Source organism: Amblyraja radiata, chromosome 29 (genome assembly GCF_010909765.2).
Source record: "Amblyraja radiata isolate CabotCenter1 chromosome 29, sAmbRad1.1.pri, whole genome shotgun sequence".
Classification (NCBI taxonomy): Eukaryota; Metazoa; Chordata; class Chondrichthyes; order Rajiformes; family Rajidae; genus Amblyraja; species Amblyraja radiata.
The window spans coordinates 30416070-30428991 of record NC_045984.1 but is presented as its reverse complement, the minus strand read 5'-3'; the positions used below and the strand labels follow the sequence as shown (position 1 = coordinate 30428991).

The 12922-nt window shown below is 46.2% G+C and overlaps 1 protein-coding gene across 3 annotated transcripts in view; it reads right to left on the bottom strand.

Annotated features, from left to right (window-relative positions):
• Positions 1 to 12922, bottom strand: part of cers4 (ceramide synthase 4) — a 42402-nt gene that overhangs the window by 25543 nt on the left and 3937 nt on the right. Inside the window, exon 1 of one of the 3 annotated variants that reach the window (XM_033047136.1) lies at positions 5858 to 5990. The exons of the other annotated variants lie outside the window; for them this stretch is intronic. The gene's annotated coding sequence lies outside the window, so the exon portion shown is untranslated. Of the gene's footprint in view, positions 1 to 5857; positions 5991 to 12922 lie in introns of those variants that run through there. 3 annotated transcript variants of the gene reach the window in all.

Below are 12922 nucleotides of genomic sequence, written 5' to 3'. Positions count from 1 at the left end.
CTGTGGGCAAATATTCACTGCAATCAACGAGATTTCTACCAATAATTCAGCATCCTCGAAAGCACAAAATAAATCACTCAGTACTTCACAGTTTTCAGCAGTACAGAAAATGTTGGCTGGAAAAGATTCACGCAGTTAGCAGAATTTGGGATTTTTTCTGCATCTGGAGATAGGGGAGGGTTGAGTGGGAGACCTTCAGTAACATTTTCATACATACTGCAACCCGACAGCCTTGTTGCATGCTGTCTTAGCTCCCTCACAGAGAAAATACTAATCTGGTAACTGCTCCTATTTAGATAAGAGGCTGTGAATGCTGGCATCTTCAACATTGGAAGAATTCAACAGGTCTGGTCCTGATGCAGAGTCCCGACTCGAAATGTCAGCTTTGCCTATACTCATGCTGTTTGACTTGCTGAATTATTTAAGCATTCTCCATCTAGTTTTTTCCCAGGAGCCGCAATAGCTTCAAGGCATGGCCACTATCATGCACAGTAACTGCTGGGTGCCTTAGATGAGAGAGTTCAGACTCATCAAAGATAACTGATGTACCACTGTGCCAAGATAACATTTCCCTTGTACCTCCCGCAGCAACACACAAAGCATGAAAAAAAAAAACACAGTAAATGGTGAAGATTCAGTCACACTCCCGGAAGATGGCAGTGACTGTTATTTGGTGAGGCAAGTGGAATTTGTGAGAAAGCTTGTTACAAAAACAGTTCAGAAATACTGCGTGGAAACAGGCCCTTCGGCTCACCAGGTCCGTGCCGACCAGCAATCCCTGCACACACTAGGGACAATTTTTACATTTACCAAGCCAATTAACCTACAAACCTGTACGTCTTTGGAGTGTGGGAGGAAACTGAAGATCTCGGAGAAAACCCACGCAGGTTGCGGGGAGAAAGTACAAACTCCGTACAGACAGCACCCGCAGTCGGGATCGAACCCAGGTCTCTGGTGCTGCATTCGCTGTAAGGCAGCAACTGTACTGCTGCGTCAGTTTATTGCCATGTGTAATGAGGTACAGTGAAAATCTTTTGTTGGTTTTCCCGATGTTGATAACGACCCCCAGTTGTTCTAGAAATTTTGTCAACCCATCTGCTGCACATTTAAGGTCAGTCTGTCAGCTTTAGTAAGGGCTCTGGCGTTTTTACAGGGGGGGGGGGGCATTCATTCACTCAGCTGTTCCTCGGCCTGCACACAAACGTCAGCAGCGGGCTGGCAGCCCGATATGGGGCGGGGGACGCAGGGCACGGGACACCCACGGCCTCCTTGGCGACAGTCGAGGTAGGCCCGAGGCAAAATCCAGCAGGGTTCCCACCGAGGCACAGCTGCCTTCCCACCCTCTGCACAGAAAACCGCACGGTGATGGCTGAATGCCGAGGATCGTAAACCAAGCCGAGGCTATACGCAACCCGCAGCTCCCAAATACATTAGTTGCCTGACGATTAAAGAATCATTCATCTACCCTGATGAAGGTAAATTGAGGAAAAAAAACCCGCAGACATCTAACAAAAAGTTGTATGTTAAAGTCAATGATTAGGTTAAAAAAAAAAAACCCTTTAGCTAGGATGACAAAGCCTCCAGCAAGACATGCCAACCCAAGCTGTCCGGATGAAAATACGAGGGCAAATTCTGGCACAGTGGCACTAATTCAAGCTCACACAATCGGTGAAAATCCCCTCCAGCATTTAATCACATTTGACAAATCTCCACATTTTTTTAAAAAGACATTTATAATAAGTGGAATCGGTAGGAGTGAACCAGTTGAGTGCCATGTACTTGAACTTTCAGAAAGCATTCAGTGAAATGCCACAGATCATTAGACAAAGTACAATGAATTGTGTGGGAGGTGGGTATTGTACCACCTTGAATTGAGGATTTGCCAACAGGAAACAACACGAATAAATAGACAGACACAAAGTGCAGGGATAACTCAGCAGGTCAGGCATCTCTGGAGAAAAAGAATACAGAATGTATTGGGTCAGAACCCTCCTTCAGAATGTCTGAAGACAGGCTCCGACCCGAAAAGTCATCCACAGTATTTGTCTCTGGAGATGCTGCATGACCTACTACGTTACTCCAACATTTTGTGTCCATCTTTGGTATAAACCACCATCTGTAGTTCCTTCCTACTCAATATTAGTTGACTCACTCACTCATTAGTTGAGCTAACTCAATGGGAGTTAGATGCGGCCCTTGTGGCTAAAGGGTATGGAGAGAAGGCAGGTACGGGATACTGAGTTGGATGATCAGCCATGATCATATTGAATGGCGGTGCTGGCTCGAAGGGCCGAATGGCCTACTCCTGCACCTATTTTCTATGTTTCTATATTTCTAATATGAATAAATGCAGTAGAAGTATAGGTCTGAAGAAGGGTCTCGACCCAAAACATCACTCCTTTCTTCTCTCCAGAGATGCTGCCTGACCCGCTGAGTTACTGCAGCTTTGTGTCCATGAATAAATATTGTTTGTTTTTGAAGAACAATGAGGTGCAAAGGAGAAGTTCCTAATCCATAAGCCCTAAACGTTGCCCATTTTCTTCACTCCATAGATGCTGCTGCACCCGCTGAGTTTCTCCAGCATTTTTGTGTACCTTCAGTCGAAAAACCTGTTGACAAACACTCCCCTGGGTTATAATGCAGTACTGATCAGTGATCACCAACCTCGCAGAGCCGAGCCTTGCTTACACCCGACCAAGGGAAGTCTAATCGGTGGCATTGACACAACAATAGAATAAAGGGGAGGCCATTTAAGACTGAGGCGAGAAAAAACTTTTTCACCCAGAGAGTTGTGAATTTGTGGAATTCCCTGCCACAGAGGGCAGTGGAGGCCAAGTCACTGGATGGATTTAAGAGAGAGTTAGATAGAGCTCTAGGGGCAAGTGGAGTCAAGGGATATGGGGAGAAGGCAGGCACGGGGTTACTGATAGGGGACGATCAGCCATGATCACAATGAATGGCGGTGCTGGCTCGAAGGGCTGAATGGCCTCCTCCTGCATCTATGTTTCTATAACAAGCTGATTTCACAACACTGCAGTTGTCATGGTGCCATTGATGCCGACATATTTTTAAAATTCGTACAACAAAGTTGCTAAGCTGTCAGGTATGCTGCAGAAGCTAATTAAGCCGAGCGTCAAAATGAAAAACATTGTTAATCGTATCCCAACAACTTAAACACAACATCGACTTCTGCCAAGAAGCGATGAATGGGGAGGTCTGCCCACTGTACTCAAGTGGCCATTCTTAGTTTCACCCAAATCTTTGGTTTCACCTGCTCCTCCACAAAAAAAAATCCCTCCCTCCCCCAAAGACGTGGATTGTGTTGCGTTAAGGTTTGATGAGCACCTTAGCCGTTGCTGGGGATTTGAACCGGGAGCATCGCTGCCTGCTTGAACAGCGGACAAAAGAACATTTTCCAGGTGGGAAACACATGCAGAAACCAAGGTCTGATACGTGCTATCAAACATTGAATGCCGCCACGACAAGCTGCCGCCAATGAGTTTTACCCGGCGGACCAAATGACTTGGTCGTACCAAATACTGAAGCAGAGAGTTCTCAGTTTTCATCCCTTTATTGTCCTCAGTAGCCCTCAGTGTCCCATGTTTAACAGTTTCTCCGCCCACCCAAAGTAAAATCCGCTCTCTTTGAAGATCGTACTCAAACTGTTTGTAAGAAAATAATTTCACTGCGCATGTGACAATAAAAGCTTCATTGATCACACACTTTTCATAAAAATAAAAAATAAAGACTCAGCAGGTCAGGCAGCATCTCAAGACGGCATGGTGTTTTGGGTCAGGACCAATGTGGGGGGGGGGAGGGGAGAAAGAGATAGAGAAAATAAAAAGCTGGCAAGGGAGCAGGGCAGGACAAAGCCTGGTGAGTTATACCAAAGGTGGGCACAAAATGCTGAAACAACTCAGCAGGACGGGCGGCATCTCGGGAGAGAAGGAATGGGTGACATTTTGGGTCCTGACCCTTCTTCAGACTCCCATCACCGAAACGTCACTCATTCCTTCTCTCCAGAGATGCTGCCTGTCCCGGTGAGTTACTCCAGCGTTTTGTGTCTATCGTCAGTGTAAACCAGCACTTGCAGTTCCTTCCTACTACACCTGGTGAGTTTTAGGTGGATATACAGGCAAAGGGAAGGGTTTCACAGGCAGATGTTTAGTTTATTGTCAGATGCACCAAGGTACAGCAAAAAGCTTTTTTGGTTGAGTGCTATGCAGTCAGCAGAAAAACTAAACATGATTACAATCAAGCTGTCCCCAGTTTAGGGTCGCCAACTTTCTCACTCACAAATAAGGGACGAAAGGTAAAAATAAGGGACAAATTCCCGACGGCAATTCGTTGACCGACTCAACCATGGCTGGGTGAACGATGAGTTGGCCCGGGTGCTGGACTGCACACAAAGCCCAGCCGGCGGGCCAGCTGAGGAGTTTTGGCCCAGGCCGTGCGCAATGTCCAGCACCCCATCCAACTCATGAACCGATGATCGGCCATGAGGAGGAGGGGGTGGTGGTGGTGTCGGCAGTAAGCGAAGGTCCGATGGTCGGACAGCTGCCCGGGCTGCCGACCGATAGGGCCACGGGCGAGGCGCTGCTGCTGCTGCACTCCATGGGCTGCACTACGTCGGGACGGGTGAGGCGAGGCCGGACGCGGCGCTCCGACCCGAGTAGTAGCAGTCAAGTATGGGACAAGGGGGTCTCGTTCAGGACAAACAATTTAGCCCAATCTATGGGATGTCCCGACTAATACGGGACAGTTGGCAACCCTATCCCAGTGTACAGATACAGGATAAAGTGAATAATGTTTAGTGCAAGATAAAGTCCAGTGAAGTCTGATTAAAGAGAGTCGGTAAAGATGTTTACTGATGTGCTACGTAACACGTATGCCACAGATATCATTGACACTGGAAAGACCACGGATGACCAGAAAACTTCAATGAACCAGCTAAATAAATACCAAGAGTAAGGGCACTCCATTGAAAATGACTCGCCACCTTATTCACCAAAGGTTCTTCAGCTTTGAGTCTGCAACTTCCCACTCCAGTGCGGAGGCTGTTTAGGAGCTATCCAGATAGTACAAGGCAGGTGGTGTCCAGGTGCCATCTGTTGTGTGGCTTCTCAGACTCTGACTAGTGCGACTGTGGAGAGGTACAGACAACGGCCCACCTACTGACTTGCGGTGGAGAGGCACGCACTGTGCGGACGATCTCCGCAGAGGCACAGACGTGGCGCTGGCGCTGGCGCTGGCTGTGGCAAAGGCGATGGCAGAACGTCGTCCGAAACACGAGCGAACGATTCACCAAAGACATCAGGTGAATGCAATACTTGAATGAAACTCATCATCCATGGTGAGGGTAGCAGGCGTATGGGATGAGCTACCAGAGGAGGCAGAAACTACAACAACATTTAAAAGACACCTGGACAGGTACATGGATAGGACAGGTTTAGAGGGCTAAGGGGCCAAATGTGGGCAGGTGGGACTGGTGTAGATGGAGCATCTTGGTGGGCGTGTGCAAGCTGGGATGGTTTCCGTGCTGTATGGCCCATGACTGCTTAATTGGTACGCAGTCCTCCATTTTGAACCAATTCACCGCGACTCTTAGTGTATCACGGAGAACAAACACCAAAGTGCAAAAAAAACAAACAAACCAGCAATAATAATAATAATAATAATAAATAATTTATTGATCCCTCAGGGAAATTCAGATGTCCAGAAGCCCCCAACCAACAAATCCACACATTCAAAACGAACGCAGACATAAAATACAAGTGGACTCTACCTGAGAGCAATAAATACTTAAAAAGACCAATAATTACAATTAAAAATTAAAAAATGCAAAAATAGTTCTTACCTTATCCCTACTGATGCCTAGGGGATTACAAGCAGCAGATTACAAGATCACCCACACCTTCAACGTGCATCTAGGGATTGGCCACCCCCTACTGCTGAACCCTCTGCCTTAGTGCACTGTTGGGGCACCTTCATCACAAGGACTGAAGCAGTTTCAAGTGGCAGCTACCACCACTCGTTCACATCCAATGAGGAAGGGAAATTAATGCTGGGTGTGTCATCAAACACGGATGTTCCACCAAATTAAAAAAACAACTTGTTCTTCTTGTGCAACAGAAGTCTACCCAATATTCCAGCCTCGTACCACGGTTGGTATCAAGACAATGCTAAATCTTATCAGTTGAAATATTTTAACCAAACAACACGATCAAGATCTGAAAAGAGTTATGACCTGAAATAGACCAATTATTCACATCACAGGTTTGCTGGTTGTTGCACTGCTTTCTGTGATCTTGCGGCTTATGGGCAGTGCCTTAATTGCATGTTCAAAAGGCAACATAGTAAAAGGCAAACTCCCAAACAAACAATAAACATACTGAAGGTAGATAAAAATGCTGGAGAAACTCAGCGGGTGAGGCAGCATCTATGGAGCGAAGGAAATAGGAGACAATAGACACAGTAGGCCATTCGGCCCTTCGAGCCAGCACCGCCATTCAATGTGATCATGGCCGATCATCCCCAATCAGTACCCGTTCCTGCCTTTTCCCCGTATCCCCTGACTCCGCTATTTTTAAGAGACCTATCTAGCTCTCGCTTGAAAGCATCCAGTGAGCCTGCCTCCACCACCCTCTGAGGCAGAGAATTCCACACACTCGCCACTCTGTGACATTTCGGGTCGAGACCCTTCTTCACACTAAACATACTGAATGGTATTTCAAATATCAGGTGTAGTTCTGCTATCCTAACCCACCAGTTATATGCCATCTCAGATTGGCTTTCTCAATATTGAGCTCAGGAATTCTTTTCCCAACCTGGTCGTTGCATGTAATTAACTAAAATACAATGAACCTTTCCATCCACTTGTCTCTTTTTCCCCCCGACCAGAGTCTTTACACTTCACCCAATTGTTGCCTCAGGGTCCACTTACTCCCCCCCCTTCAGTCTGAAGAAGGGTCTCGACCCAAAACGTCACCTATTCCTTCGCTCCTTAGATGCTGCCTCACCCACTGAATTTCTCCAGCATTTTGTGTCTACCCCCCATTCAGGAACAGCAGAATGTGGCAGCATCAGAATCCAACTTCAGCGGGAGGTCGGAGGTGGCATGGAGCAGAAAGGCTTATGAAACCCAATACCTCTGTGTACAGTGAAAGCCAAGTTACTCGTAAAGTATTTGCATATTAAGAGCTTCTGTTTTTTCCTCTCTACGTGGATTGTGAGATTGGATCTGCATTACCCGTTTGAAACCCAACTCCACACAAGCCACTCAAGACTGCAATGCTAGCACCAAAGGCAAGCCCCCGAGATAATATCTGTAGTTTATGCAGAACGGCCGACTATTAAAGTGTCAGCGATAGAATCAAGCTGCCAATTCAAGCACCCAGCTACAATTGGTAACACCCAGTAACTAACCTGGGGAAAAATAAAAAGCCATCAAATTGGTGACTGGGGCCATTGAAGAAACAGAGTACCTGGAGACATCAACAACAACAACAGGATAGATCTGTTGCTGCCCAGAAGTGCTGGAGATTGTCTTCCGTGATGAGGGAGTGCTCTTCCTCTTTGATGACCCTCGGACTTCCTTGATCGGACTTTACTGGCTTTACCTTGCACTAAATGTCATTCCCTTATCATGTATCTGCTGCACACTGCAAATGCATTGATTGTAATCCTGTTGACTGATAGCACGCAACAAAAGCTTTGAGGGGGAGGGAGGAAGTATCTTCAAAGGACTGCTTTGGTTCAAGAAGATGCCTCAGCCCCAGCTTCATGGGGCAATTAGGTATAGGCAATATAACACCAAATAAAAGTAATACAAGCTAGGATGGGATCTTTAACTGCAAACCACAAAGACAAAACCACTCAATGCTTTCATCTACAAAGTTTCCTCATGTGCTTACCCCTTCCTGACCCCTGCCATTTGCAGGCAAACCTTCAAGGCCACAAATTCCCCAATTGATGAGGATTCATCATCAGTGTCCTTGCCTTCACCTAGTGTGGCCACAAGTATTAAAAAATCCCATTAAACACAGGAAAATATACAAGATTAAAGGGCTCAGGAATTCCTGGATGCTGAAATGGCTTGGGTGGATTCAATTGGAAATGTTATTGTACCAATGGGGGGGGGGGGTGTAAGAAAGATTATGACCACAGGTCAATAGGGTAAAATTAGTGTTCTCTAATTTGGGATAAAATCTCATTTCGATCGGTGTCGAGTTTTCTACTTGAGTTCGAACACTCTGGGATTGTTCCCAAAATGTCTCTTTCCTCCAAGTCATTTCTCAAAACCTTTCATTGACCGAGCTCTTTGGTCAGCTGTCCCATACATCTTCCTGTGGCTTCATGTCACCACTAGGGTTGCCAACTGTCCCGCATTAGCCTGGACATCCCGTATATTGGGCTAAATTGGGACGACAGATGGCACAATGGGCTAAGTGTTCGGCTGGCGACCGGAAGGTAGCCGGTTCGAATCCCGCTTGGAGTGCATACTGTTGTTGTGTCCTTGGGCAAGGCACTTCACCCACCTTTGCCTGTGTGTGAATGTGTGTGAGTGATTGGTGGTGGTCGGAGGGGCCGTAGGCGCAGATTGGCAGCCACGCTTCCGTCAGTCTGCCCCAGAGCAGCTGTGGCTACAGAAGTAGCTTACCACCACCGAGTGTGACTGAGGAGTGAATGAATTATGCGATGTAAAGCGCCTTGAGTATTAGAAAGGCTCTATATAAATCCCATCCATTATATTATTATTATTAAATGGGTTTATCCCATAAGGGACCGCCCCTGTCCCGTATTTGACCGCTACTACTCGGGTTGAGGGGACTGTGGGGTTGGAGCGCCGCGTCTGGCCCCGCCTCACCCGTCCCAACGTAGTGCAGCCCATGGAGTGCAGCAGCAGCAGCGCCTCGCCCGTGGCCCCGTTGGTCGGCAACCGGCAACTCATTAGGGCGTTCACCTACGACCACACCTACGACAACCCATGTCTAGCGATGACAAGCAACGACCCTGTCGGCAACAGCTTAAGACAATTCAGTCGCCGGTACCTGTCGTCGGTAGTTGCCAATGGAATTCACCAAAGTCAGCACCGGTGACAACCTACGACAGCACCTACGTCAGGAGAAGTCAAGCTGCGCTCATTGGTGTCAAGTCGATTGTCGCCGAACAGTTTTGAACATTGCAAAATCCAGCGGTGACCAGAAAAACGCTACGATTCTTTGAGCGACTGAGGAGACAATTCACCACCATACAGGCGACACCCCGGCGACCATGTGGCAACAGCCTAGTCGCCTGGAGTCCCCTAAACAAAATAAAAAATCAAAAATTGCCTAAGAGGGACAGACCCACAAGGCAGCAGCTCTGCAGGATTCTCCACTTAACCACTACTAATTATCAGACCCTCCATCAGTCTGATAAAGGGTTTCGGCCCTAAACGTTGCCTATTTCCCTCGCTCCATAGATGCTGCTGCACCCACTGAGTTTCTCCAGCATTTTTGTCTACCTTCGATTTTCTAGCATCTGCAGTTCCTTCTTAAACACTAATTATCAAGTATCTACTCTGGGCCACGGTCTGCTTAATTATCCGGAGCTGCAGGTGGAATTTATATCATGGAGCAAACGGCAAGTCTGTTGGTGAGGAACAGTCACTGATGCAGCAGCTGGTCTTTGTTACAATGATCACGGGGCATCTATCAGCAACAACTCAACTGGAGATAAGGGCACAATCAGTCCAAGAGGAGTTGAAAGTTTCACTGAATGCAGCAGCTGTGTGTATTCTCCTTTGCAAAGAAACTTCAGGCCTGGCAAAAATATTGAAACACAAAGTTCAAATGACACCTTGAAAGACTGATGTTTAATCTCAAGATTAGTCCCATTTCTACATCTACAGTCAGGTGGGCGTTCGATGAACTGATGATCAAATGTGTTCAGCCTGGTGAATTTGCATGGTGTTTGCCAAGGATTAAGTATAGAACATGGCACACCAAACAGATTGAGAGCAGTGTGTGTGGGTGTGCTAGATGCATTGGAGATTAATGGGGAATGTAGGAGAACAAAGGAAAACAACCAGAGACTGAAGGCGTTTTCAGATGCAAAGCCATTAAAGCATTTGTTATTGGGGGTTCAATGGCTCCGAATCCAAACAGGAAATGGTTGCTCTACTATTTGCATATTTCCACATATTTTGCATATTAAAACAATTTAATGTTATATTCCATTTAATGTTCAGTTTAGTTTATTGTCATGTGTACCGAGGTACAGTGTAAAGCTTTTGTTGCGTGCTAACCAGCCAGCAGAAAGACAATACATGATTACAATGGGTATAATTGTGGCAGACTAGGAAAAGGGGAGATGCAGCGAGACCTGGGTGTCATGGTACACCAGTCATTGAAAGTAGGCATGCAGGTGCAGCAGGCAGTGAAGAAAGCGAATGGTATGTTAGCTTTCATAGCAAAAGGATTTGAGTATAGGAGCAGAGAGGTTCTACTGCAGTTGTACAGGGTCTTGGTGAGACCACACCTGGAGTATTGCGTACAGTTTTGGTCTCCAAATCTGAGGAAGGACATTATTGCCATAGAGGGAGTGCAGAGAAGGTTCACCAGACTGATTCCTGGGATGTCAGGACTGACTTATGAAGAAAGACTGGATAGACTTGGTTTATACGCTCTAGAATTTAGGAGATTGAGAGGGGATCTTATAGAAACTTATAAAATTCTTAAGGGGTTGGACAGGCTAGATGCAGGAAGATTGCTCCCGATGTTGGGGAAGTCCAGGACAAGGGGTCACAGCTTAAGGATAAGGGGGAAATCCTTTAAATCCGAGATGAGAAGAACTTTTTTCACACAGAGAGTGGTGAATCTGTGGAATTCTCTGCCACAGAGGGTAGTCGAGGCCAGTTCATTGGCTATATTTAAGAGGGAGTTAGATGTGGCCCTTGTGGCTAAGGGGATCAGAGGGTATGGAGAGAAGGCAGGTACGGGATACCGAGTTGGATGATCAGCCATGATCATATTGAATGGCGGTGCAGGCTCGAAGGGCCGAATGGCCTACTCCTGCACCTAATTTCTATGTTTCTATAATGCCTCAAATGTTTCCAATATGGCACAGCGGTTTCTTACAGCGCCGGAGGCCCTGGTTCGATCCCGACCACGGGTGCCGTCTGTACGGAGTTTGTACGTTCTCCCTATATCCGCATGGGTTTTCTCCGAGATCCCCGGATTCTTACCACACTCCAAAGACATACAGGTTTGTAGGTTAATTGGCTTGGTATAGGCGTAAATTGTTCCTAGTGCGTGTAGGATAGTGTTAATGTGCGGGGGATTGCCGGTCGGCACGGACTCGGTGGGCCGAAGGGCCTGTTTCCACGCTGTATCTCTAAAATAAAAGAGAGGATTAAAGGATCAGGGATCTGACTGAAGTGTCATAGAAACATAGAAAATAGGTGCAGGAGTAGGCCATTCGGCCCTTCAAGCCTGCACCGCCATTCAATATGATCATGGCTGATCATCCAACTCAGTATCCTGTACCTGCCTTCTCTCCATACCCCCTGATCCCTTTAGCAACAAGGGCCACATCTAACTCACTCTTAAATATAGCCAATGAACTGGCCTCAACTACCTTCTGTGGCAGAGAATTCCAGAGATTCACCACTCTTATTATTTATCAGCTTATTATTTTTTTAAATCCAGGTGAAATTTGTCACCAGCACAATTATACTCTAACATTCAAGAATGACAAAGTCATGGGGAAATCCCTTTGTGTTGATCCACAACGCGAGCAGAACACCATTCCACAAAGCTGTCCCACACACAAAACACCTGGTGCCTTCTTCGTTAACCACATTTCTAATCTCTTAATTGTTGTCATTATCTTTCCAACCCCCTGACTTTGGTATTGCATTCCACTATCAACACAGCCACTCAACATCTAAGAACATTTCACTTGCTCGCTTGTCCTGGATCCCGTAACGTTAGTCTCCTGCCTCTCCTCAATATTGCACAGTTACATCTTTTCCCATTGAGAGTAGGGAAGATTCAAACAAGAGGACATGATTTGAGAATTAAGGGACAAAAGTTTAGGGGTAACATGAGGGGGAACTTCTTTACTCAGAGAGTGGTAGCTGTGTGGAATGAGCTTCCAGTGGAAGTGGTGGAGGCAGGTTCGATTTTATCATTTAAAAATAAATTGGATAGGTATATGGACGGGAAAGGAATGGAGGGTTATGGTCTGAGTGCAGGTAGATGGGATTGGTGAGAGTAAGTGTTCGGCACGGACTAGAAGGGCCGAGATGGCCTGTTTCCGTGCTGTAATTGTTATATGGTTAAATCGGTAGAAATAGTCCATTCCCACGTGCTCTGTCCCAAAAGCTTCACTATTTAACTGGTTCCAAATAACAATCCACTTAAAATTCAGCCTTATTTTATTTTTCCCACTCCAAGTAGCATGATAATATTAGACACAAAAAGTTGGAGGTCTCGACCTGATCCAGAGATGCTGCCTGTCCCGTTGAGTTACTCCAGCTTTTTGTGTCTATCTTTGGTTTAAGCCAGCATCTGCAGTTCCTTCCTACACACTTTGAAGCATTATAATATTTATGCCTTGTACTGCATTTCTACAGTTTTGGTTTGTTTTTTTTGTATTCTACAGTCCTTGCGCTCAACTCCCTCTCTCCCTCCCACTCTCTTATCTCAAGATACAGCAGTTATCTGCCCTTTGTAACATCTGGCCTATTTTAATTGCAAGGTCCTGCTTTTGTACAATAATTATTTTTTCAAATCTTCAATACTCAGCATAACATGTACTGAAAGATGCACTGAATCCATGTCAGGAACTTGGCTACACCCTCAACATTCACTCATTTCTCTTGCTTCAAAGTCAACTGAAAATGGTTGAATGAATGGTTGAAATTTTAAACAACCTA